At 45.9% G+C, this 26,715-nt stretch overlaps 1 protein-coding gene and 1 pseudogene across 2 annotated transcripts in view; both read left to right on the top strand.

Moving 5' to 3' along the window:
• The window catches only part of Sh (Potassium voltage-gated channel protein Shaker), a 427,856-nt gene that overhangs the window by 263,611 nt on the left and 137,530 nt on the right, over positions 1-26,715 (top strand). The gene's annotated exons all lie outside the window — the stretch shown is intronic.
• LOC142580651 (U2 spliceosomal RNA) lies at positions 18,098-18,277 on the top strand (annotated as a pseudogene).

Here is a 26,715-nt window from a genome sequence, read left to right as displayed (position 1 = left end):
AATGGTGTAGAACTTTGTGGAAGGCACGCGGATTAGTCTGGAACATTCGACGACTGCTCTATAAAAGCCGACGCGCTTGACCCGCTGATCAGATTTACGACGATCGCCGACTGTGTTCGCCGCTCTTGTTGTGCTTTAAGTGTAGCCTGTTTTGTGGGCACAGGTTCGTCCAATATATATCTATAGTCACTGTAATAAATATTTATATTGTATGCAAGCGCCCGTGGTTATTTCGTAGTTTGTTCTTGTCACGCTCTTCGTTTCCTACAATATATGCTGCTGCTGGTGATGATGATCGTGCCTTATTTAAGGGCGCAAAACCACTGTTGGAGATAGGCTCCGAACAGGGTAGTAACATCGTAGAAAAAACAAGAAGAAATAAATGAATAACCGAAGATGAGAAAGAAACCGAAAATTATAGGAACAGTCCATAATAATATAGTTAGCCTTGCATAGACAGGTATGCAGGCGTACATGCATGCCTATCTCACAAAGTTGCCGCTTCCTTCATCATCTGCTTGTTGTTCTTCACATTTTTCTTCGACTTCTTATCGATCACCGTCGTCTTGCCTCCGGCAGCGCTCTTTGGGCTTGTGTTTACTCAGCAAGGTGGCAGCAGCCCCGCGGTGGGTCAAGAAAGTGTCGCTTGGAGGACAGACGGACGAGACAAGAAAAGGCGACACGATACGGACGCTAACTCATGACAGCAAATTTATTCACCTCAACGCTGATATGTAGAACAGAAAAATACAGCAGCGTGTATGCTCTCTCTCAGAAATTCCAAGCACAACCGAATGCGCCGATCCGACTAGCTTCCCTGTTAGTCAGCGCTAGAAACACACCCCTTTTCATATGAATTATGCAGGTGCCTACTTTTCTCTTTTCGCTGTATGTTTTTTGAACTGTACTACCAAACGAGCTGATCTTGCTTTCTGTTCGTGATAACATAACTTCCGCAGTTTCGTTTAATGCTGAAATTACTGAAACATGCGAGCTGAAATCCATTTCCCTAATAACAATTAAATTATGTTTTAACTCATCAGGTACGTCGGGAGACTACCGAACATTAGAAAGAGGATTCAGAAAATGTGCACGAGAATACGTGATTGTGTTATTATCTGAACCTATGTGAGCTTGGCAGCAGTACACGTTTGGCTTGGAATAATCAGCCATACGAGTGGACAGTGAAACTGGTGCAGTGCTCCTCCTGAAGATGATAAAATTCTTGCGAAGGAAAAAAAAAACCTAGTATATCGTGGCTTTTCTTCCACTCATAGCTATAAGTGTAAAAGTGGCTAAGATGAACCGCAAACTTTGATTATGTTTAGTAAACGTTAATGCGACAGCTAAGCATATTGCTCACTACAGTCATCACGTCTCTGCTTCAATATGCGTTCAGTAAAAAGTCTACTGCATCTTATCCTATTATCTTAGCATGGTACTTCCGTATGCCTCATGACGGCCTTTGCGTTGTTTACTACAAAGGCGAATTGGAAGAAACGAAGACGTCGGCTTGGTGGTGAATAGAATAATAAAAAAGAGCGGCGCGTTTTCTTTCTTCTATACGATCCATCACATGCTTCGGTTTCCTCAGAAGCGTAGGCTCAAAGTGGCCGCCAAGGCAGCATCATTCCCGCAGAGACGAGCAAGGACAGGCATTGGCGGTGGCACCGAATTTGAGTGGCGGCCGTTTCCGACCCCATCTCTCCCGCCATCCCGCACTGCCTTATTCCGGCGATATCCCGATTTGTCGCCGCAGAGATAGCGTTCAACCCAGTCGCTCGAGTCCCGATCTCTCTCGGTCGGCGCCCAATCGGATTTGCCGCTCGCTCGCTGTGCCCCCTTCTCTCCAGGCAGGCACACAGAGCGCGCGCTTCTCTGCGTGCGCAAGCGCTGCCGTCTCAGCACTTTGTGCCGTTCCGAAACGCCTGGCAAGTCCGCGTGCTCGTCTGGAACGCGCCGTCCTGCGACCATCTGGCCTTCCCGGTGAACGCAGCATCTTTGCAAATGCAGTCTGGCGCTTTTCGTTGACGGTTAAGCAACTGTGACGGAACCACAGCCGCCGCTGACCCGCTCGTTTGAATCGCCGTATGCTTTTCATTTAGCGCAATTTGTCCGCTGTCAGGGTAATAGTTTATAGCGCGTTTTTAAGGTAATGTACATGGTTCGTATAATTTCTCTCGCAAATAAATGCGCATTTAAAGGTTGTTCACGCGTAATGGTGACACTCTGTCTGAGAAGGTTGAGTATAGAAAATGTGCGTACTGTTCAGACAAACAAGCTAACGCAGACAACTTGAGCCAGCGGCTCGATAATGCGCTTTCAGTATAAACAATAAAGCGTAGAAAAACAGTTCTGAACTGCTTTCCAAAACAGTTGGCTTTCCAAAACCAACTGTTTTGCGTAAACGGTTTGTTTTGGAAAACAGTTTGCAAGAACGCAGTTTGCGCACACACCAGTTTCCTTTTCAAATCAATTTCTGCCATTCTTATCGTAATGGTAGACACAAATATGAAGCTTTTAATTGCTGCAATCGTCGAAACCGTGGAGGTGCAAGGACTGTGCATAATAAAGCTCTATATGGCTTTACATTTCATTAGTAATATGTTCTTCGTGTAATGATGACTCACCTGTTCATTGAATATATCTTGCTCACCGTCATTGAGTACTTTTATTGAATTATCCTCAAACCAAAATTCAAGTTACTTACAGCTCGTCTCTTTTGCCCAAAAGCAGAGCTAGAATTTCCACGAGCTCCGGAATAAATGTTTCTTAGGGCGATAGTTGCAGGAAGAGGCAGAATGACAGATATGTCCGGCAATACCCTGTTCAACTTGGCGCGATAATCTCAATTCAACTTGATAAAAGGCCCACAGTTTCGTATACTCTCAGATAACTGTACAATCAAGAAAGCGTGTCCCGACTGGCGGTGCTGAAACTAATGCGAAAATCTCGAAACTGATCGTCGTCGCTAAGTTCGTTTACCCATGCATATGGATGGACAATTAAAATAAAAGTCAGCGTTGCATTTCAAATCCACTGCTCTGCTCCTTCGCTCGATGGCGGTTTTGTTTTTCATTTTCTCACCGCAAACTCGGTCATCGTAATCTCCGGAGTGATGTCAGCTTCACGTCAAATTTCGTTGTAGTGGCTGCTACTGTGCACGAAGGCCTGAGGTTTCGAGCGTTCGCTTACGTGCACTGATTTTTGATCCTTTTGGAGGTTATTAAAGTAGACATAGTTTTGCGAATGGATGAACTCATTTTAGCGTCTGCTATTCCTTAGGTATTTAGTGCATTGGACATTATTTGTTTTATCACCAGTTTTTCGGCATTTTTCAAAGTTTCTTTTCCATTCGTTGAGTTCATCAGTGATGAGTAGTTACGCCCCCGTCCCCTGTTGAAGGCTCCGTGTCCGTGGCTTCTGAGTAGTAGCCTCGGGGGTTCGACTCCCGGCTATGGCAGCCTGATTCAGCCGAGTACGTTAAGGAAGCTCATAGGATCAAGGTTAATCAGGGGTCGTGCAGTATGGCGTCGCTCCCAGCCGTAGTGACGGCCGCATAGGACACGCAGCGTTCAACCCACCGCGGAATCGCTCGAGCGAAAGTCCCGATCAATCGCGGTCGGCGTCCAATCGTACTTGCAATTGGCTTTTGTCTTCTGCAACAGTTGATGTGAGATGTTTGAGGAGCACTGAAGAGGCAAGCGGGCTGGCCTGTACACTGCCCTTCTGCAAGCCGCTCTGACCGCGGCCCAGCCAGCCGAGCCGCAAAAGCGAAAGTCGGGTACCCGTGCCACTTCGTCGCGGTGCCATAGATTAGGACGGCATGCTCTAGGGTCTTGTTAATTTGTGCATCGCTAATAATGGACTACATTGTATTCAAAAAGAGGCAAACATTGAACTTGACAAGTTTCGCGAACATTTACTGAGCCATATTTATAAATACGTAAAAACACATTGAAATCTGCGACGTCACACTGACGTCCCTGCTCTTGGTTTCGGTGAGACAACCAAAAATAATGAACTTGGTCCTTCACTTCCTGTTTTAATTATCAACCTGTTATCGCTAAAGTAACGAAAATAGAGCTTCGAGAGATTACTGTATATGTCTCAATTTATTCATTGCTTTTCTTAAACGTCCCTTTAGACTCGATCGATAGATGCACTTCATCGCATTTGATCTAATGCCGTCGCTTGGAATTGCTAGCCTTTTGTATTATCGCAGATATGCGGGCGTAGGAATAGAAATTATACTGTATGATTTCAGCCTAAACGTTTATGTCACATAAAAGCCTCTCAGCGACCTTGTGCATGTTAGTGTTTCTAATACACTAATGGATAAAACATGTTGGTGGGCTAGTTGGTTTGAGTCCATGATAGAATGTGTAAACGCGGCTGAGCGATGCGGTAGAAAGAAACACAAACACAGAGACATCGCTACTATGTGTGTCGGTTTCTTTCTACTAGCTCGTTCAGTCGCGCTTACCCATTATATCATGGACACTCATGGACACAGGCATCAAACTATACAAAACGTACAACAAAGTATAGCTCTGCTTATCTGTTTCGTTGACTGATTTTACAGATGTGCGACAAGTGACTATTTCGAGCTTGCAATAATGGATAGCGGCGTTTCAGGGCTGGCTTGCCTTACAGAAACAGTATAGGTAACCTATTACGAATGAAAGCACTTTTTTTCGTGTTTAAGAGCTCGTTGAGCGGTAGACTGGAAATTGTGAGTCATATCGCAGCTAATTTTTTTGTAAACATGCCCCTGTCACGTGTACTTATTTATTATTTTTTTTTCTTGCAGGCACTGTTTCGCGCGCTAACTTAATGTTATCGCTCAGTGCAAGTCACGCCTGCATGATTTGGAACTTACTCGAACGTTATCGATTGTTCTATCCGTTGTCTACTGTCACCGAAGCTTGCGTAATCTGGTTGTATGCGCGACGCGAATTGTGCAGTACTTTCTGAAAGGCACGCGGGCACCAGCGATCACGCTGGAACGTCTGACTGGTCGTGCGTGGAAGCAGGGGATCAGACTTTCGAAGGTCGCCGATTGCGTTCGCCGCCGCTGTTGCGCTTCGAATGCCACTTGCTTTTTGGGCGCAGGTTCGCCCAATAAGGAGTTAGTTTCGTGGTTCAACGTTTTGCTAGTGTGTTCTTGACCATCACTACAACACTTTCCTCGTTCCTGCTTAACCAGGTAGCTAAGAAATCATTGTCTTCCAAAGGTCTTTCTTTATATTATCATTCTGTTAACAAGTGTTCGTACTACTCATATGCTATAAACATGTTTGATATTACTCTAAGCTCTCATCTGTACTACTGTTGCTTTAAACATTGTATAACGTCATAAATGTCTTTAACAAGAGGTCCCGATACAGTCTTTGACTATGGGACCTCCTTATGTATACTACGCACATGTAATTATCTCTACTTTTACTAATAAATAAATTATGAAATTATGAAGCTGCCTTCAAACCAAATAATGTTGTCCACTAAAGGTACGACAGCAAAAAATAGCAACACCAGCAAGAAGGGTCTTCTTTGTAATCGGAGAAGTGCACACTATATTCAATGCGCTGCACTGTTGAAGAGAGAACTTTCTTAAATGGTTCCCACCCCGCTGGCAGCCTAAGTGCAAGTTCCGGCTCGGCCGCAGCTGTGTGAATGCACACTGCACGAGCACCTAAAGACGTACAGAGCCACCAACCACAAGTAATCCACCGCAAAGTCGGGCTATTACACACTTCCCAGAGGGAGGAAAAGTTGCGCGTACTTTCGATATCGTGCTCTATTTAACGGTTAGCCGCACTGTACAAGTGTGTTAAGAAGGAAGCAATACTGTCGTAAATGTACGTCGGGCGGGCCAAGACGGCACTTTTCGTATAAACGTGGTGATGACGATCAGCATACCTGCTGCGCATCCTATCCAAAGCCCGCGCGCTCGCACAGTGCGATGGAGAAACAGCCGTTCCGAGTTCGATCAACCCTGCAAGAGACCCGGCAGCCGCTTCAGCATCGAATAGGCGCGTGCTGCAGTGTTGGCGGCCGAGCAGAGCTCTGGCAGTGCCAACGGGAGAACGAGGAACGGGCACAGGCAGAAAGAGGCAAAGTTCACTCGTGGAAACAGCGCGCGGCCTGCGCTGAATTGATTCTCCGACACCTTCGTGCGGGTTCCTGTTCGTTTTCAAGATGTCGTACATTCCGAATATCAAATAGTTCCGAAGCTTTTTTTTTCTTTAATAATGCAAGCGAAATTCGAAACAGAAAACACAGAGTTTCCTAAAACTTGGTTTCTTCCTCCACGGGTGGTGGAGCAGCTTCTTTCATTTTTTTTTTCGCCCCTGCACCGGATTGCGAAAGCATATCGGGAATAAACCTTGTTCCGACAATCTTAGGCGACGTAAATAATTTTTTTTCGTACTTCAAGCGGCTAGGTTCGGTACGGTTCATGGTAATCCGTAAAAGAAGGTTGTTGCAGTACTCCAACAACCGACGCCGAGGTCGGTAAAAGGGACCGTCTGCACCTTGCTTTGCTCAGCGGTTCTCGTGAAGCACTTCGCCACCACGCGGCGCCAGGGACGTGGCGAGGCCACAGTGGTGCTCTTCTTCGGGAGCTCGGGCCCAAGCCCGACGCGGCCTATTCAAATACATGTAAAACGCAAAAACACTTTTCCGAGATAACCCCTAGACCGATTTTAATAAAATTTCTTGCATTTGAGAGAGAAATTTAAGCTCTATCGACTTTTGTAAGCGGAATTTCGATTTAGGGCTTGAATTTCATTGCAAGGACTTTCAAAATTTGAGAGTTTGAAAATAATAGACGCACGTAGTTTATAACTTAATAACTCTAGATAAAAAACAGATATCGCGGCTCTGTAAACGGCATCCGTTAGATCATTCAAAGCGGACAAATTACGTATGTCAATTTATATCACGTGAATTTGTTACTTTGTGTACAAGGATTCTGCATAAACTGTATTTCCATAATAATGAATTTTTTTCAGATTCACATGTAACACGTCTATTTTGTCCACTTTAGATGTACTATCAGAAGCAGTTCACAGAATTGGGATATCGTTTTTCATTGCTAAGTAACGGAGTTGTAAACAAGATAGTTTTGTTTTCTGAAAATTTGCGATTTCTGCCAACTTTTAGTAAAAGAATGACTATCTAAATCGAAAATCGGAAACAGACAGTTACTAGATTTTTTAATGCAACAAACCTCCTCAAAATTGGTGCAGTGGTTGCCGAGAAAAACGAATTCTCCTTTTTACATGTATTTAAATAGGAGCACCAGAGCTAAAGCTTCCTCTTAAGCCGTCTTTCTTTTCTTCTCCTTCTCCGGCTGTTGTATTTTTCTAAATTGGCGGTTTTTTTCGTTTAGTATTACTTATCTTGCTTTCCATCCGTGCTAATAGAACCGTGAATTTCCGCCTATTTATTCACGTAACCATTGATTCTTTCCTTTTTTTTTTCTTCGTTCCTTCCCATCGAGTTTTTCATTATATTACGTATAGAGAAATTTGGCACTGCTGCGCTGTTGCATGCATGTGAATGACGGTCTAATATGGTGACTTCGGATTGGCATTGGGCTCGGAGAGGAAAGACGCGCCCGGCTAGCATCGTTCCGTCTGTCACAATTATTAATTTCCTTTGCAAATTAAAACCTGCGAAAGACCTGCTTTAGATGTATATTACACAAAAATCATGTTATGTTTAATTATGAGGACTTGTGATTGGATGCACGATTGTAAGAAAGGTAATAAGCATTAACGGGCGGCTAAATTTGGAGGACAGATGACAAAAGTCGTGCTCGCTGTGGAACAGTTTGCCGCCTGTTGTTAGTTTTCTTCTCTTCGTTGCAGATGAGTAAATTTCATTGAAAAATGTAATATGGCTGAATGAGAACTTTTTACGAAGATGTTATTTTAAAAAGACGCATTATCTGTCTAGCTATATTCCCGTTTTAGACGAAGCCTCGTACCACAGCAGCCAATACAACCCTCGTACACACATACATACCTTCATTCCCGTGACGGCACAGCGCCCGTTGGTGAACTCCCATAGACACTCGCAGCAGATTTTTCTCCAGGTAATATATTAAGAAAGTCCGCCTTCCTTCCTTCCTTCCTTCCTTCCTTCCTTCCTTCCTTCCTTCCTTCCTTCCTTCCTTCCTTCCTTCCTTCCTTCCTTCCTTCTTTCTTTCCTTCCTTCCTTCCTGCCTTCTCCTTACTTCCTTCCTTCCTTCCTTCCTTCGTGAATGCGTGCATGCATGCACTCTTCTCAGTGAGGCATTGCTGTATGGTGTGTTGTTACCGCGGACGGCAAGTTGTTTGTTTTCGTCCATTTTCATTTCGCATTCCCTTAATACTTATACTTCTCATCTAAAAGAATACTTCGGTTCTTCCTCGCTTTCCTTGTCTACAAAGTTTACGTGGTTGTAAGAAAAATTCGAGCACTTCGTTCCCGTCGTTCCTCTCGCCTAAATGTGAAGCAAGTTGCAGATGAGATACTGAGAAAGGAAGAGCTGCTATTCATTATTAAACAGTAACCTATCCCAAAAGAATGATTCTGCCATGCTACTCGAAAAGTATAAACCGCTCGTCATTTTTACAGAGTGCGGCGAGACATGAAAACATTGCAAACCTTCGAAGCGGCCGGCCGGCACATGAAAACACGTCAATTAAGTGCACTAGCTAGCACGGAAGACGCTAAAGTTGCAATATTCGCAAAATTTTGTAGATTAAATAAACGCTGCACTAATTGCACGAACGAAAATTACAGCCTGCTCCGTAAGATCGACATTGCAACTATCATTATTAACGTCGATGAAAATTGGTGCAAATGAAGTCCTAATTGGAGAAAATAGCTAAAGATGACGGCGGAAGTAGAGCGCAAATGGTTCTTTTAAAGCCTGCAATAGTAAGGCAGTTCATATCATGTGTAGCAATAGCTTTGTCGCGGCGGTGCGACTATCGGGAAAACACTTCCTCGAGAGGCTACAAAGGCAGAGCTGCAGCCGTGTCCAGACCCAACGGTCCGTGCAGTCCTCGCGCTATTGAACGCTAGACCGAACATGACTGGCGCGTCCAGTGCAGCGGAGCTGCAAAACTTTACAGCCACCGTTACGCAACCATTTTATTGTGACTAGATTCGTTGGCATCGGTTCCAAGTGCCTACTGTTCTTGTGCCGCTCAATACATCATGGTTTAAAAAGTGATAATGTAAAGAAAGCTAGTACAAGCTACGTCGGCGCATAGCCTTTGCGTAGTGGGGAGACTGAGCTATACGAAGGCTCATCGCATCATTAAAGGGACACTAAAGGAAAAAATGATTTCTTCTGCGTCAGTAAATTACCGTTCTACAACACCAAAACCACCACTCTAACAACGATAAGACGTTTGGTAAGCCAGAAAAAGCGCAAGAACGATATACGGGTGGCGACGCCTACTTAAGTTCCCGCACCGGGAGCCTGTGACGTCTTGGATTTTGATGGCATCCTCTAGGGCCTACTAATTATATATAGCAGTACAGATTGACTACATTGTGTTCTAAAGGAACCAAATATTAAACATGGCAAGTTTCGAGAACCTTTATTCAGCCAACGCGGCCCAAATGCGAAAACATACTTTGGAATCCCTGACGTCACGCTGACGTACCGGCGCTGGGGTTTGGGCGCGAAATTTAAATACTGATACTTGGACCTTCATTTTCTCATCTAATAATCAAACAATTTTTTGAAATGACTGCCTGCAGGGTTCTCAAGCAATGCTTCATTAGTCTAAACTGATTTATTGTTTCGCTTTAGTGTCCCTTTTAACCTACCGCGCATTCTAACAGGTTGGCCTCCCATATTGCCTTCTACGGTAATCATTGCTCGGTGTCAAGCTCCTTTACGCTCGTGCTTGGCTGAACAATGGGTGGTGTTCAAATTCACGCCCCAGCAACAGTCGCCTCCGAGTAACAGAACCCAATCTCGGAGGCTATGCGTTTGCAAATTGCTTGCGCCAGAGGTGATTGCGGGGCCAAACATACGTAACGTCCGCCATGTTATATCCACCTATTCCGCCAGGCTGAGAAGTGAACATTGGGTGCTTTGTGTGCAATGGAGATGCTGGCAGCCAACAGCGAAACATCTTTTTCTTCTCTCCTTGTCAAATGACGCACATTAGAATAAGTTGCGCTTCCTGGTCTTTTACCAGTTGTAAAGAGCAGAAAGTTGTCCCCTTTTTCGCACTAACCACAGTTCTTGGTGTTGAAGCGCTATGCCATCAGCGTCGTTTTCGGTCACCAGAAGCAATGCGCATTCCTCGTTCGAACTCGAAACGGCCGCTGTATAGGGGCAAGTGCGCGCAACTTTTAGCAGCATTCCCTGGGACGTATGAGACAAACGAATCTTCGTAGTGTCTAGTTAACCAGCGCGAAACTTTGAGGCATGAAAGTAGCGAAAGAAATTCAACCGTGCCTATAGACCACGTTCCTTATAGCCTCGTAGCCCGAGTGTCAGCCGCGCCGCTACTGGATGCTATGAGCGCTGAACGGGGCGGTGGGTTGCGCCACCAAGCTCTTGTCATTATATTGCCTAATGTCCTACCTGTGTTACCAAAAAGCAAAAAAAAAACACACAAAGAATTCCCATCACTAAGCTTTCTGAACCCCAATTGGGAACTTTGTTTTTTTACGCCCCCATTTTTTGTCGTTTCCCTGCTTTTCTTCCACCAATTTTCCTATCGCCTCTTACTAATCTATATTGCGGACATGTTTACTTTCCTCCTGCTCTCGCTTAACCCAAGGGCTTCAAGGAGGCCAGACGTGCCTTAATCAACCACTGGGCAGGTATCTTCACGATCTGTCAAAACATGCTCCATCGTTTCCCTAGCTTTAGTGCAGCAAGCACATGCTTCTTCTTCCAAGTTGTGTGTCACTATATAACGGAAGCTAACTCTCGACACCAGGTGCCTCCTCCTGGTGAGGATTGCGGGAGACGGGAAAAAAGTAGCTGCATATGCGGCGTGCGTCCGCATATTGTTGTGTTTTTAGATGTGTTCTTACCGCATCTGCTGAGCAGGATGTGCAAAGCTTATTGGTCCGAGTGGTTCTGTACCATCCTTGGGTGCGCCAATAACCAGCGAACGAGGAAGCCGGTCGTGCAAGAGCCGCGCGATCGACGTACAGGCAGACATAAGAAGTTTGTGTTTACACGGAGTACATTCGCTCCACAAGTTTGCTGCGGCGCCTGAGGAACGACGCTATAGGATAATGGCTTTAAGCGGAAAAGACTTGGTGCCCAGCAAGCCTGCTCGGGTGGGTACTCGTCTTGTGGTGGTAAGCTACGCGATCGTGTTCGTCTTGCCTTCCCGCGCTTCGTGCCTGCGATAAGAGCACAACAATGTCATTTACGACCTTTCGGTGTTTTTGTTTTGCGCGGTTCTTTTTCTGGATGGAAAGCCCACTGAGGTTAATCCATGCCCCGTACGAAAGAAAGGTGAGCAGACCGCGTCCAGGTGCGCGTGTCGACTTCGTGACTTGCGCAGCGATTGTCCTGTTACGCCGAATAAGCAATGCTGGTGCACGGCAATCGACGCTTTTGGTGTCCTGCGTTTTTCGTGCGCTTGAGTGAGCCGCATTCGAGCACTCGTGACCGCGAAAAGAGAAAGCAGCATGCAACTGGCGTGCACAGAAACAATGCTGTGCACGCGTCAATGCCTCGATCACCTGATATTTTTTTTCTCTTTCGCGCAATGTGTGGGTGCTTCAACTGCTATAATTGTGCGATGCTGACACTCAGCTATACAGGTAACGTGTTCAGTCGTTCCTAACAAGTGGTGCCCCCTTCAGCAAAGTCGCGCATGGGTACGCATATTATTGTGTGTTCGCTGTTGCCAGAGAGGGACAAAATAATTAAGTGCTGCTCGCCCGGTTAATGCTTCTATCTCGTGCACACTCCACCGGTTCACTAATTGGTGGTGTGAGTGTGTCCGTTGTCGGGGCAAGTAAATGCTAATCATACTTGCGCCGTGTCAGAGCCTTACGTAAGCACGCAGGAGCTAGAGCTTTTCCTACGACTGCGGACAGCGTGCAACTAATAAACGTAAACTACTTTATTGTATTCATATCAATCATGGTAAGCTAAGGGCACACGACGATCAAGATGACAAAGCAGGGTAAAAGTGACGCACAATGAATGTATTGTGCTAGCGCGCTGCACAGGAATGCGACACTCGCCTTGTCGTCTAGTCTATACGACAAAGTGCCCCAAGACTCACAAAAAACGTGCATAATTACGCAGATCTCGTCGAAAAAAAGCTTGGCCGAACTGCATGACACGAATTGTAACTGCAGCGAAGCAATTACAAGACGCTTCAACTGCGTTGAAGCGAGATGACGCTGCAGGGCGCTGCCGCTAAATTATCTCCGCGATACACTTCCGTCAGCTGAAGCGTGATCGAATTAAAGAAGGCACACTTCCCCGCGTTCAGCGACGATAAGACGTCTGCAGCGTGTTCGGAACCAGCCGTCGAAGGCGACTGACAGCTGCAAACGCGCTGTGGCCCTCTGCCGCCCGCGTGGTTTCGGCACTCCCCTCACCGCTACCACCATCATAACAAAAACATGGCGTCTGCCTACAGACTCTGGAGATTCTTGTCTATATAAGTTGAATCAAATTATGGGTTGCAGGTGCCAAAACCACGATTTTATTACGAGGCACACCGTTGTGAGGTCTTCACCGCCAGGGAGGTCCTTGATGAGCCCCCAATTCACGGGACACGGGCGTTCTTGGATTTGGCCCCCACCGAAACACGGCCGCCGCGGCCGGGATCTGATCCCGCGATGTCGGGCGTAACAGAGCAGCAACATAGCCGCTTAGCCACCGCCGCGGTTGGGTCTATACAAATGAGTTCAAGTGTATACATTATTATATGTATACGTAATTAGCACTTAGCCTGTTTCATGATAAGCAAGTCTGCTTGCTCTTTTCTAACTACAGGCAGTATCAGATAGGACCCTTAATGCAGTTGACAATTTTTGCAGGGAGTATGTTTTGAAAAATCCGCCGAATCATAATCCGCTTGAGCAAAATGTCAGCGACAAGTTCCCTTGCTATCACTTTCCTTTTCTTGTAAATATGCTCTTATCATTTACCAAGGTCTTAGCGTGAGTCATACAAACAGTATCGAACGTGGGGTGCATAAAAGAAACAGTATTTTACGGTTCAACCTGTATCATTACCTCACGTAGAGTATAGCATATAGTCGGTCGCGTGCTTGTTTTAACGCTTTAGCCTACGGCCCCATGCTCGCTTTCTTGCCCATTCGCCGTTCCCTCTTTTGCTCACGCGCACTTCTCGTCTGCTTCGACTTGAATTCTTCCGAGGCTAAGAGCTGTCGTCTGCAGCTCCCCTGGCAAGACGCCGCCGCTTCTCGATCAAGATGCGACGAGGAGCGAAGCTGCCGAGTCATTCTCTCTCCGCTTCCAGGGTTACGAGGCGCACTCGCCCAATGCGCCGCTTAAATATTCATTGCCGCCCCGCTCTCTTCGTGCCGGCAGGTGGCGGAGGCCTTCCTTCCTGCGCTTTCCAGTTTCACTCGCAGCGCGAGTTCCTTTTATCGCTCAGCTATGGCGCACCTGCCGCCTTCCTACGCTTTCCTTTTTTTTTCTCTTTCGTCTCCGCCTTCGTTTGCAGATCCTCGGCGGCCAAGGCGCGCTTCCCCTTCGTTCGCCTCCCCCTGCTGCTTCTAGTTTGCCTTCTCGCCGCGAATGCTGCCTTTTTCACGCAGGCCTCTTTCGTCGTATTTGATCCTTGTTTTATATTTCTACCACTCTCGCATGATTGCAAGGGGCGTTTCGAGATTTGTATTGCAACGCATTTCTTAGCTTGTCTTCTGACAGTAAATTGATTTACTGTGCTTGTTTCATTGGCACCGCTCCTCTCCGCCGCCTTCTGCTTCAGGTTGCGTTTAGGCTATTTCGGCATTCTTGATGCGCTATACCTTTGCTGAATTTCTCTAGTTAAAATTTTCAGGTTTCTTTAATAGTTTCTACAATCTTTATTTCCTGCGATTTTGTTCCGGTTGACCTCAAGAAAAATAGCTGCACGTCCTTCCATTTATTTTTTTGCTTTCTCCGTTTCATGCCTCCTTCGCTAACGTCGAACTATGCTTAACGCGCTTTACAGTTTACGAATGTAAATTCGCTTCCTTAGATTATAATAGAATACGAATGATGCCAGATGTGTAGGCGGAAAACGTGTCCTAAGTTTTCGCAGCTATTCACGATCAACGCATCGTAACATTAGAACTTTTTGCAAAATCAGTTTCACAACCGTTTACTGCCATTTATTATTGAATAACTAATAACGAGAAGAAAAGAACATTCGTATGCTGTTCTTTGGATGGATGGATAGAGGGATGGATGCTATGAGCATCCCCTTTGAAACCGAGGTATGGGTTCTGCCACAAAGCTCTTATTCTTATTTTGCCTAATGTCCTTCCCATGTTTTTGACCCGTCAGTCTCACAAGCTGTTTTTCCAAACATATGGAGAAGATGATAGACAGTCGAGTGCAATGGTGGTGTGAACACACACATGTGTTTTCCGACCACATGACCGGTTTTCGACAAAATCGTTGTACAATGGATGCAGTATTAGATATTGCCACATACGTCGAACATGAACGAAGCTGCGGAAATGTGACAGTAGCAGTATTCTTAGACATTCAAAGAGCATTCGACACTGTAAGTCACATACACGTCCTTGCTGGTATGTTAGAGCTTGGCCTACACGGTCGAACGCTGCGATGGGTGTCAAACTTCTTGAAAGATAGAAAAATATTTATGGAAACAATAGAAGGAGAAAGTAATTATCACAGCATCACGCAGGGCGTTCCGCAGGGCAGTGTTCTCAGTCCGTTTTTATTCAATTGTGTCATGGCAGCCTTGCCACAAAAGCTCCCGTGTGGTCTACGGTATTCTCTGTACGCAGATGACATCTGCATATGGGCCTCTGGTTCTAATATACAAGACATTCAAACAACGCTGCAAGAGGGCCTTGATAGTATCGACACCTTTTTAAAAGAAAGAGGCATGAGTCTTTCATACGCAAAGACAGCCGTACTTCCTTTCACTAGACGACAGTTGATTAATTTCCAACTTAGGCTTAACGGGCAAGCTTTGATGTTTGTGAAAGAGCATAAATTTCTTGGAGTTATTCTTGACCGCCAACTTACATGGGCTTCACACATCCGCGCAATTGAAAAACAGACCAATGCAGTAATAAACGTACTTCGGCGACTCGCAGGCACAACGTGGGGGGGATCAGTCTCTTCGCTACTACAAATTCATAACGCACTCATAAAACAAAAAATTGCTTACTCGGCACCTATTCTCCATGGTTTATCGCAAACTTCTGAGGAACGTCTAATGTTCAGCGACAGTCCCTGGCATCCGTTCTCGCGCACCTTGACACTAGACCATTGTCCCTCGACACGATTTTCACATGCCGCCGACAGAAGACATCGCAGGTGAAGGCGACAAAGGGACTACTTCAGTTTTTGAAAGAGACGGGATTGGACAAGCGGCTCTGACAGTGTTATCACGTACAATGCCAGATTGATAGACTCTACCGGCCGATGTTTGTGTGCTGTGCTATGTGCTCTCTCTCTCTCTCCCCCTTCCCCATCTTTCATCGCACCCATCCCTCTCCCATGTGTAGGGTAGCAAGCCGGTTACGCTAAACTGGTTAACCTCCCTGCCTTTCCTTCTCTACTTTTTCCTTCCTTCCTTCCTTCCTGAGGAACGTCTTCAACGTTTACTAGCAAGGGGGCTGCGAGTGTGTCTTGGGGTTCCGCAGGCTACCTCGAGTTCTTTAGTAATTGCTGAAGCTCGTCACCCCCCATTTCCAGTCATACGAACGGTTGAAACATGCCGACATATTTATCGCATCTTAACCCAACACGAGAAGCATCCAATAAACCTCGCGCTCACCGAAAGAAACAAAAGCAAAATTCACGATGTTGTTCGAGAACATAAAGCATTATTACCAAGATTTGAATTATGCAAAGTGGATGTTAGTTACCCTCCCTGGATGTTAACATACCCTAAAATAGAGTTATCGGTTGACGGGATTATATCTAAGAGAGACATGTTCATAGTAGCCGCACAGCAACTGGCACTCTACCAAATTTACTCATTATATCCCCAGTACATCCACGTCTATACAGATGGTTCGTGTCGTAAAAATTCCTCGACTTCCGCATTCGTCATTCCACATTTAGCGCTAGAGCAAAGATTTAAATTATCCCGGGAGACATCTTCCACCATGGCAGAACTATTTGCAATCCTGTGTGCTTTGCGTTTCATAACTTTAGAAAAACATTCGCAAAAATGGGTTATCTTTAGCGATTCGCAAGCCGCTCTCACATTACTACAGAGCAATAAGAAAAATTCTTTGAACACTTCGATATTGTATGAGACGCTCAAAGAACTTACAAAAGCAAGCGCAATGAACCACGTAATTGCATTTCAGTGGATTCCTGGGCACTGCAATATTCCTGGTAATACTGCAGCGGACGCAGCTGCGAATCGAGCGCACAATAACGCAGAGACAACCAATCTTCCCCTATTGCGTAGTGAAGTCCGTCTGATCCTGAGACATATTTCTTGTCGTCTCAGCAAAACTTCCTGGTTTGACCAGCAAACTAAGAACTCGGAGTTATACTCAATAGACCCATGTATAAACTTATCAATGCCGGAAACTCTAAGAGACAACAGAAAATTTGAAACTTTGGTACGCCGGCTGCGTCTTGGTACTGCATTTACGAGACACTTCTTGTACAGAATAAAACGTGTCTCTAGTCCGCAGTGTTCTTGTGGCCATCCAGACGAAGATGTGCATCATCTTCTTCTCGAGTGCTCGAAATACGATACACAAAGAACGGTACTGCAAGCTAATTTGTTTATATTAGACAGAAGACCATTCACCCTAAAAAAGATACTTCGCCCATGGCCAACTGCGGGCCTTCAAAAAAGAGCGCTTCTTGCTCTGAAAAAGTTTTTAGAAGAGACCAACATTTTGGGGAAATATTAAGTATTGGATGATCCGAATACGCTAAATGAGTTACATAAACGTTGTTCGTGGTGCGTAGTTGGTTAATGTGGGGATCGCAACTTTTACGCAATACGTATAATTCTGTCCTGTACTTGGAGTGTATTACAAGTGTTGTTGTGTGTTTCGGCTGTTCAAGACATCGGACTTCATATATGCGTACGTGGACTGAACTCATGCACAGAACTTTGCGACTCACGTACTGTTGGACTGTATATTTTTTATTGATCCGGTGTTCTACTGAGTGTTACATTTAGTGTCGCTATTCTCCCTTTTTGCGCAAATTTGTTTCGTCAGCCAAGTGACAAGGAGTAGCCGGTACCACCACATAAAGGCGCCAACCTCTCCTAACATTCACTTCAAAAAAAAAAAAAAGCACAGAACATTTAGTTCCACTCTGTGAAGGTGAATGGCCAGCGAAACTGTGTATGTGGGACCCCTAATAGCGAACTGTCTATTGCCATGCGCCAAACGCCGCATGTACATATATAGAAGGCGAGACGCGACTAGTCGCTCCTCCACGATGTTGAAACTCGGAAGATGATGAGGCACCCGGGGGTATACATACCCATGTATTGTGGCAAAACGCCACATATCTCAGTGATGAATCCCGGCACGTAGAACAGACACGCACCTGAGCGCACTCCGAGGGCACACACTGCGCCGTAGCCAAGTAGATCGTGCACTCGTGGACGTCCCGCAGTGCAGTAATGGCTATGAGGCCACTCGAAAACCACCAGCGGTCACACGCAACATAGGCGACATAACATTGGTTCTGCACAAACTCCTTCCCTTGGTTATATCTATATATACGTTTGGTTATATTTATATGTACATTCGGAACCGAATGATCGGCACTGCCGCCCTGAGGAATCGGAGGAAACTACACGCGCGTGACATTTCGGCGGGACCGCCACCACGGGAGAGCGGAAGGAATGGAAAGTAAATACACAAACGATGGAGAGGTCGGTGCGAACGTAGACATGACCGACGCGGGTCAAAGGGTAGTTAGTATCTATTATTATCAGCTTAATGTCTGATACGGGTTGTATTTGAACCCAAGATATTAAACGTAATTTTGCAAGTTGGCGTAGCGGAGTGCAATACCGGGCAGCCACGGGTCGGCCTGGTATTGCATTATCCTCCTTATCAGCCCACGTTTTTGGTCTACGCACATCGATCCGCTGGAAACTAGCCATATACAGCTTCGCTGCAAGAAAACGCACACACACAAAGAATTCCGAACATCAAACTTTCTTAACAGTTTTTGTAGCCTCCTTTGTTCGTTGTCTCTATACTTTTCTGCCACAAAACCTCCAATCGCCTCTTACTAATCTCTACTGCGGACATGTTTCCTCTCCACCTGCTCTCGCTGAACCCAAGGACTTCGAGGAAGCCCGTGGTGCCCCAACTGCCAATTTGGTAGATATCTTCACGTTCTAATAAAACATGTTCTATTGTTTCCCTAGCTTTACCGCAGCAAGCACACGCTTCTTATTCCTGGGTGTACCTCGCTTTATAAGTAAGCGTTCTAAGGCATCATGATATCGCTTCGGAAAGTACGGATCTTCCATTTGAGTTGTGATAAATCGTTTCTTTTCCGTTTTTTGTTTTTTCCTCGTAGGACTACTTACTCACAGCAGGTTTATTTTTCATTTCCGCAACCCATAAGATTGTCTCAGCCTCTCTGACTTTGCGTTTGGCGTTCTTTTTTGCCATGTTGCTTATCATACCGGTCGCATACTTGCTGGTAAGCTGCCTAGTTTTTATGCTCCACTATGAGTCAACATTTTTCCTGTACAAATATCTCAACACTCTCGCAATCCGTTTAATTTCTTTCTTATGCTTCAGTCGTTCTTCAAGATCAGTTTTACTCTGAGCTTCCTTCACTTCAAGACCTGTCCAGCCCGTATGACTCTCCACAGCTTCATTTGTGGTCTTCCCGTGCGCACCCAATGCGAGGCGTCCCTCTTACCTTTCGTTACCATGGAGTCCTGATTGTACCCCTAGCTTCAAGCAAACAGCCGCATTTGCAAATGTAAGCCCTGCAACCGTTACACCTTTCCACATACCCCTGAGTACCTCGTGCCTATTGTATCCCCATAAGGATCTGTGTTTCATCATGGCCGCATTTCTCTTCGCCTTTGCTATTATTGTTATTTTCCGGTGCTTCCACATATATATTGCCTTCGGTTACGCATGCACCAATGTATTTGTATTCTTTCACAGGAAGTATTTGCTTGTCCTGCATTGAAACTGTCTGTTCACTGTTTTCATTGAAGAACATAAAACGTGCTTTTATCCCAAATTTGTAATCCTAAATTCTCACATTCCTGTCCACAGGCAAAAGCCAGACATTGCATATAACTTTGCTTGTTAGGCGGCAGCGCAATGTCGTCCACGTAAAACAAACCTTTTGATGAACTTTACAGAGCCCCTGGTTGCCAAGAATTAATCCTGAGCCTCCAACTAAAGCGTTCTCATAGACGCTGCTTTGCTTCGAGATGATAAATCCCATCTCTCTCCCGTCGTTGAACAGATCGGCTGTTAGGTCGGCGCTCTCGAAGGCCGACGAAACCGTGCAAGCGTTTCGGTCACAATACAAGTAGAAGACGACTGCGCTGTGTATGTTCTTTTCAACAGGGAAATGTAGACACAGAGAAGACATCTCGAACAGTTCTGCGATAGCGCGATTAAAAGACAGGACAAACGACGCAGGTACACATGCAGCGCTGTGTGTGTCCCTGTGCGGCTTCTTTTGTCCTGTCTTTTAATCGCGCTACCGCAGAACTATTGAAGATGCGTTACCAACAAGCCCACATTGCAACCCTCGTGAACAGAGAAGGCATCCAGATAAAGTGTAGTGCCTCCGAATATTATGGACAGTGGGCACCTAGCAGTCATTACGAAACCTCAACGACTTGGTCTCAATATTTCCTTGTAAACAAAGCGGCCGACTTCTGAAGGCTAATATTTTGCCAGATCTTAAACGCGCTCACGGGCGAGTCGATAGGCCGTGCATTCAGGCGCCGCGAACGTTGGCCAAATGCTCTGCGCGCTGTCATCGTTACGCCGGGTAGTGAAGCCGCCGTGGCGGGTTGCTTTGAAAGGCATCTAGTGTATGATTGTTTCTTACGGCCACAGAAATGCTGCAGCAGGGAATCGAATCGCAACTGCAGTCAGACAACCGTTTGCGCGGCGGTTAAGCGTTATGTCTGCTTCTTAACCGCGCCATTTGTAGCACGCACCTCAAAAGCAAGAAGAGCTGCGTTTAAGTTAGATTAAGTCCCCCTTTTTATATCTTATTGTTTGATCGCGACGTTTCAATACGCGTCTCAGTACGCCATAATAACGCTATTGGCTAGATGGGCATAGTATCCTTGCTTCGCTAGTAAAAACGTGATCGACCCAAGAAGGCTTCCCCCCACAAGAACTCTTGCTGCGGAGAAGCAGCCTTTACAAAGCGTTTATTGCATAGGTGCAAAGGAAGTTGGTAGAGAGGGGGGGGGGGGGTAAAATGTTTAATGCGAAAGCATTGTACATCCTATGAGACAGAAAAGCCGACGTTGTCCGCAACGAGTGGTATCAAAAATCATCACCATAAGTGGCGTCATCAGTGTCTTGTATGATGTCAGTAGTAATAAAGAATTAAAGTTAGAACAAGTTAGGGTAAGGTGACTGAAGGTGGAGTAAAGTAAATTATGGGAAGTAAAGTGAATGAAAGTGAGTTAAAGTGGATTAAGGGGCATTAAGGTAGTTGCAAATTAGAGCAAGGTGAATTGAGGTGGTTTGTGAAGGACACGTGATGATGTATGACGTCACGTACCATGAACGTAACTAATTAATTAGAAAAGTCATAATGCTGTCGCATTCAAATCACGTAATGATACTTAAGGGAGTGTTACTTTTTCAATTCCTATACACGGGTGCGACCTGAACTCTTGGTAGTTACCATACGGAAAGGAAGGGAAAGAGGGCGGGATTCCATAAAAATTTGCAGGACGCTTAAGCCTTGCTTATAAGAGTGGAACGCTCGATAGCATTCAAAGATCCCTGACTGCTTCTCACGCTTCCCGGCAACTGAAGCGTTTGTAACCGTAATGTTTGCCGGGAAACGCTCGCGGCGAACGCTGTGCGTGAAGGCGGTCTTTCTGGTGGAAACGCGTCCTCTTGCGTGGGCCGCGATGCGGTAGTGTCCCTGTGTATGCTCCCGCAGGGAGTAGAGTTGCGCATAGGTCAGCTTTATGTGCCAGCTCTGCAGTGAAGCCACTCCTCGTGCGCGCAGGAGGCAAATGCCGCGCGGTGTTCCATCTGCTTTTTTGTCTGCTGGTTGCGAGCTACATGCGGCAATTGTTCGCAAGCGCTGAGCAAGATGACGCTTTTTAATGCAGGCTAAGCTCGAACGATTGGCGTAGCCGGAGGGGTGCCAGCCCCCCGAAATCTTTACTTTGTATGTACATATATACGTGCACATATGCAAACGCAGGCACGAACGTACATATAAGCAGTAGGACCTCCTCAATCCCTCGAAACAATATCCTGACCACGCCCGTAGCTCGAACAGCTCGAAAGTTCGCGTGCACACGGGCATTACCTTGCAACAAAAAGCGGTGCAATGTTTTTCAGCATGCATATGAAATTGTCTCGCGGAGGCCGGAAGGCAAGAAAAGTTTTAAAGGGTGTTTAAAGAAACTTTATGTGAGCACATGGTGGCTGCCGAAACCAGATGAATAATGATCGTCGCCAAGAGAACTGTCGTGCCTACAGTTATGTCAGTGACCGTTAACCGTGACCGTCATTCTTCACTGACCGTCGTTGATAGCAGCTGCACGTTTTCTATATATGCGGTGCAGACACGTAGATTTAAACGCATTTCAAGGGTTCACATGCGTACATCTTATGCAAAGCTTATTTTTACGATTCATACTGCAAACTTAACAGCTGCTTCGTAGCAGCAAACCTGCAAGTGGAAAAAGATTCCAGGTGCGCGAGCTTCTAGGTCAAATTTATTTCGTACAAGGAAATGGATGAGCAGTAGCTGGTGGCAACAGGGTATGGGTGCTGGTTCTTGGAGCCTTGAGGGCAGAAATTAAAGCCACTGGAAAGGCAACAAGTTATTAAGAGCAACAACAGGTTATTTTATTGCACTAATCACATAATATGGCAAACTTGCAAAGTAATTATTCACACATTGCAGACTGTATTATGACGACAAATTTTCTTTATCTCTTCATACTACTCAGGTTAACTTACTACAACACAGCGCTTATTAAACGTGCAAATAGAATTTTACATTCTTCACGTCGGCTAGAAGGCTAATCAAACAAGCAACATATTGCAGGTAGTAAATACTGAAGCTATCACAGCTGCCTCATCAGCGGGAGCGCACGATGTTTTCGCCTACTACAAAACAATGAACGCCAGCGCATCAATCGACCTTACATGAAAAATCAGAACGCCGACAAAAAAATAAAAAAAAGCCAGAGTGGAGAAAAACCAGGGTGCAGCGGGCAAATTGAATCTGCTAATATTTAGTTTGTTTTGAACACACTGTTCTAGATCCGCATAGTCAGAACATTCGCACAAGCAACACGCCAGTTGTGCGTGTTGGTAAGTTAGCATTCTTGGCGTATATCTGCAGCGCGACACAGCCGTGTAATTCATTCTTTGTCCCGCGTCTTTGTCGCGCTGCTCATATACACCAAGAATTGCACAAGTGAACAATGTCTCATGCCAGGCGTACGCATTTCAGCGCCTACAGGAGTGTTACTCGAGGTAAATGCTGTTTTGGTGTAAACAAGTCGAACTCACCTCTGTAAACAAGGCGAACGCACCTCGAATATCCTGGTCCCTTTCGGAGCCGGCCGGTCTCGTCCGTCCGCACGGGGCCGCGTAAAAAGCCTTGCCCCCTTCCATGCGGTTTGTGCAGTTTAGCGCGTTGCACCACGTCGTACTGAAGTACAAGTGTCAAAATGATGTGTTTCGTATCACTTCACCAAAGTCATTAACTTATTATCGTCGAATACCGCACCTGCAACGCCGAGCCAATTGGTGCAACGCACGCTCGATGGTCTGCTGATTGCAATTTCGATGGCACTGACGAAAACGCGTCGGCGCTGCGTCCGTAAAGTTGGCCTTGCAGCGGCGCGGTTGTACATTTGATGTCATTTTGCATCACGTGATAGCCCTCGGCGAATAGCGGTGCGAGCGGCGCCGGCAAAGTTATGCGCAACTTAGCTCGAGCATATACAGGAACACTACGATGGATGGATGGATGGATGGATGGTTGGTTGGTTGGTTGGTTGGTTGGTTGGTTGGTTAGATGGATGGATGGATGGATGGATGTTACGAGAGTCCCCTTTGGAACGGTGCGGTGGGTTGCGCCACCAAGCTCTTGCTATTATACTGCCTAATGTCCTGCCTAGGTTAAAAAACAAAAGAAGAAAGAAACCCACTATGAACTCCCACAACCAAATTTTCTGACCCCGTATTGCGAACTTTGCTTTTGCACGTCTCCGTTTTTATTTTTTTTTTTTTGTCGTTTCCCTACTACGATGCAGCGAAGGCGAGCGCCATCTGCAAGTGTTTCAAGGAAGCGGGCGCGCCGCTACGTCGGCTCCGAGAAATGCACGCGCCGGCGCGCGCAAATGGCGGACGCCATCGGCGGTCTATGAACCGTAAAAACGCTGAAAAGGGGGTTTGTTTGAGTTTTCGCGTAACATAATTATGTCTTCTAGTATAGTGAGATTACAATCCGAGAGCTATCATGTCTGTAGGCTGTGTGTAAGTCGTAGTTTACGGTGTTTACACGCATTTTAGCTTGAGGAATTAAATTATTTCAGTAAATTCCTTGCCTCACATGGATGTATGAGTGTTTCGAAAATCTTTGTTATATTGACGTCCACTGCGGACACTGCGTTCACTGCGACACAAGCTCCTTAACGCTATCACATTAAAAGGATGTAGTACAGAGCAGTTTTGCTTCTTGGAGACAGTTCATGGAAGAGTCTGTGTTCTGGTACATAAGGGCTTTCTTCGGCACCATACGGACATGAACTCAGAGGCTATCCGCAGCAAAGAACGAAATATTTAAGGAGCGTTTATTTAATTATTTATCATTCTATCAGTACGCGGCAAGTTCTGTCAGCACAGCTGTTTATGACTACTTAGTGGAAGCCCATGTTGACGCTTATGTTCGGCTGGGGAATAAACTATAGCGCCATTTTATGAGCACTCGTCAATACCATAAACTATTCCTCCTTCTAAGTCCTTTCACTTTTGTTTCATGATCACGGTTGGTGAGTCCTTATGAGGTTCTTCAGGGAGCGATGACAATTTTCGTTTACTGTTTTCTAATATTTAAAAATTCTTTTAGCTGTAGATATATATTAAGTTACATTACGGTGTTCCCACGTTCCAATGCAGCTCTCGGGCTGTGAGGGCTGTGTTCCAACCAATTTCGATCCGCTGGGGCTCCTGAACGAGCACCTGAATCCAAATATACGAGCGTTTCCGTAATCCGCTGCCACCATCGGAATGCGCCCACAGCTGCGGAGAGGACAACCTGCAACATTCCGCAACGGCTGGTTTAGCGCTGCACATAAATACGACGCAAATGCAGGGGGCCAGCTTTTGATCTCGGGATAGATGCCTGCGTATCTTAATCTGCATATCTACCCCTGCGCCGTAGAAATAAAATAGAACAGCTTACAGTTTGCTGAAGCGCGTGTTGATTAGCATTAAAACATGAATATAAGTTATTACGATAGGATTTTTGCGTCAAATAGCTTCAGTAAGCGACCATCTCAAATTTCTATTGGAAGCACACATCGGAAGACAGCAAATTGCCACAATGTTGCATCACGTCGCCCTTGTTTTCTTCATAAGTATTCTTCTCTGATGTTGGTGTATGTTTGAGAAGTTTTTGTACGTGAATGAAGTAATTAGTGTTCTAATAAAGCCCAGTTCTCCGCCGTATTTCTTCTCTCAATTTAAAATTTATGCCGCTGACCTGTCTGTCCATCAAACTTAGCGGAGACCTAGGCTAACCTTTCACTGCACTTCGCGCCAAACCGTCAGCAACAAGAACTGGCGTTGCTTTAAATGCGTAAAAAAAAATTATGGGGTTTTACGTGCCAAAACCACTTTCTGATTATGAGGGACGCCGTAGTGGAAGACTCCAGAAATTTCGACCACCTGGGGTTCTTTAACGTGTACCTAAATCTAAGCACACGGGTGTTTTCGCATTTCGCCCCCATAGAAATGCGGCCGCCGTGGCCGGGATTGGATCCCGCGACCTCGTGCTCAGCAGCCCAACACCATAGCCACTGAGCAACAATGGCGGGTCTTTAAATGCGTATTATTCTTTTCGATGAAATTTGAATCTTTTTCATGCGCTGTGGTTATAGACTCTGTCATTCAATAAGCAGAAATCAGCCTTTTCATATTTCGTTCGCTTCCTCGCTTGTAAGATGCACCAGAAGATTATCTGTCAGAGTATGCTGTACGTGTATAGACTCACACACTAGATTAATCCGCGCAGACGTCAGCTGTCGGAGCCTGTCCGACATGTATTTATGCCCATTGCGAATGGCGCAGTGATGCAATTGAATTAAGATAACACAATCAGAAGCAAGGAACGAGAGAGAGAGAGAGAGAAATAGGAGACAGGAAAGGTTAACCAGACGCACGTCCAGTACCCAGAATGCAAGGAATGGAAATGCAGGGATGCAGGCAGCCGGTCGAGTTGGCAGGCAGAAACACGACACGGGCACGCAGAGTAAACGGTTGTCCATCTACTCTGCTTGGTTGTGTCGCGTTTCCGGGCGCAGCTTCAGGTGTTAAGAGGACGAACTAAAACGTGCCATCACAGCACTGTGGAACCAAATATGCCAAATTATGCGCGCTTTGCAGTGTCGGGAATGTTGGAGGCATATTGAGGCGCCCGTCGAGTTAACTCTTTTTCGCGAAAAGTCAGGTGCTGAGAACAAATGCGAGGTTATTCCTCTATTGAACGGGCCCGTCTTGTTGGCTGTGCAAGGCCCATGGCAAGACCTTGGAGAGGTTGGTTCAGCCGCTGCGCTCAATGCTATCCGGCAGTGTTTTCCCAGCCCTTCTTCGTGGAGCACTGTCGACGTGAGCAGCTTCGGCGCTGCAGAGCGCGTCGCTCGAGGGCCCTGCCATGTACGCTTAGTATGCGCGCCAAGTGAGAACCGTAGTACTTTTCGTGTATATTTTACCACGCTTCGAGTATTTATGCCGATGTCGTTTGTTTATGTTTATACAGCGTGTTTACCGAGACTGTAGGTCTGCGCTCACTACAAATGTTTAGGCAGAGGGCGAGACCCTCTCGCCCTCCTTGCAGTTCTACCACGGAAACTGCACGCAGGCTTTCTTCGAGCAGCTGGAGCTCGAATAGGAAACACCTCCCCACAGCACTTTGAATCGTCTTCCATTCCAACACACGCGAAAACAATCTTACGAAAATTTTGTCTCCTTATTTCATGTTTTCTGTCTGACTGACCGCATCGACACTCTCTTAGTACAATTGAGGGGAGTTCATACGTTGCTGGAAATATAAATTTTGAGAGAAACACTGGGT

This window comes from Dermacentor variabilis, chromosome 4 (genome assembly GCF_050947875.1).
Source record: "Dermacentor variabilis isolate Ectoservices chromosome 4, ASM5094787v1, whole genome shotgun sequence".
Taxonomy (NCBI): domain Eukaryota; kingdom Metazoa; phylum Arthropoda; class Arachnida; order Ixodida; family Ixodidae; genus Dermacentor; species Dermacentor variabilis.
Note: the sequence above shows the minus strand (reverse complement) of the source record. Positions and strands in the feature narration are given on the sequence as shown.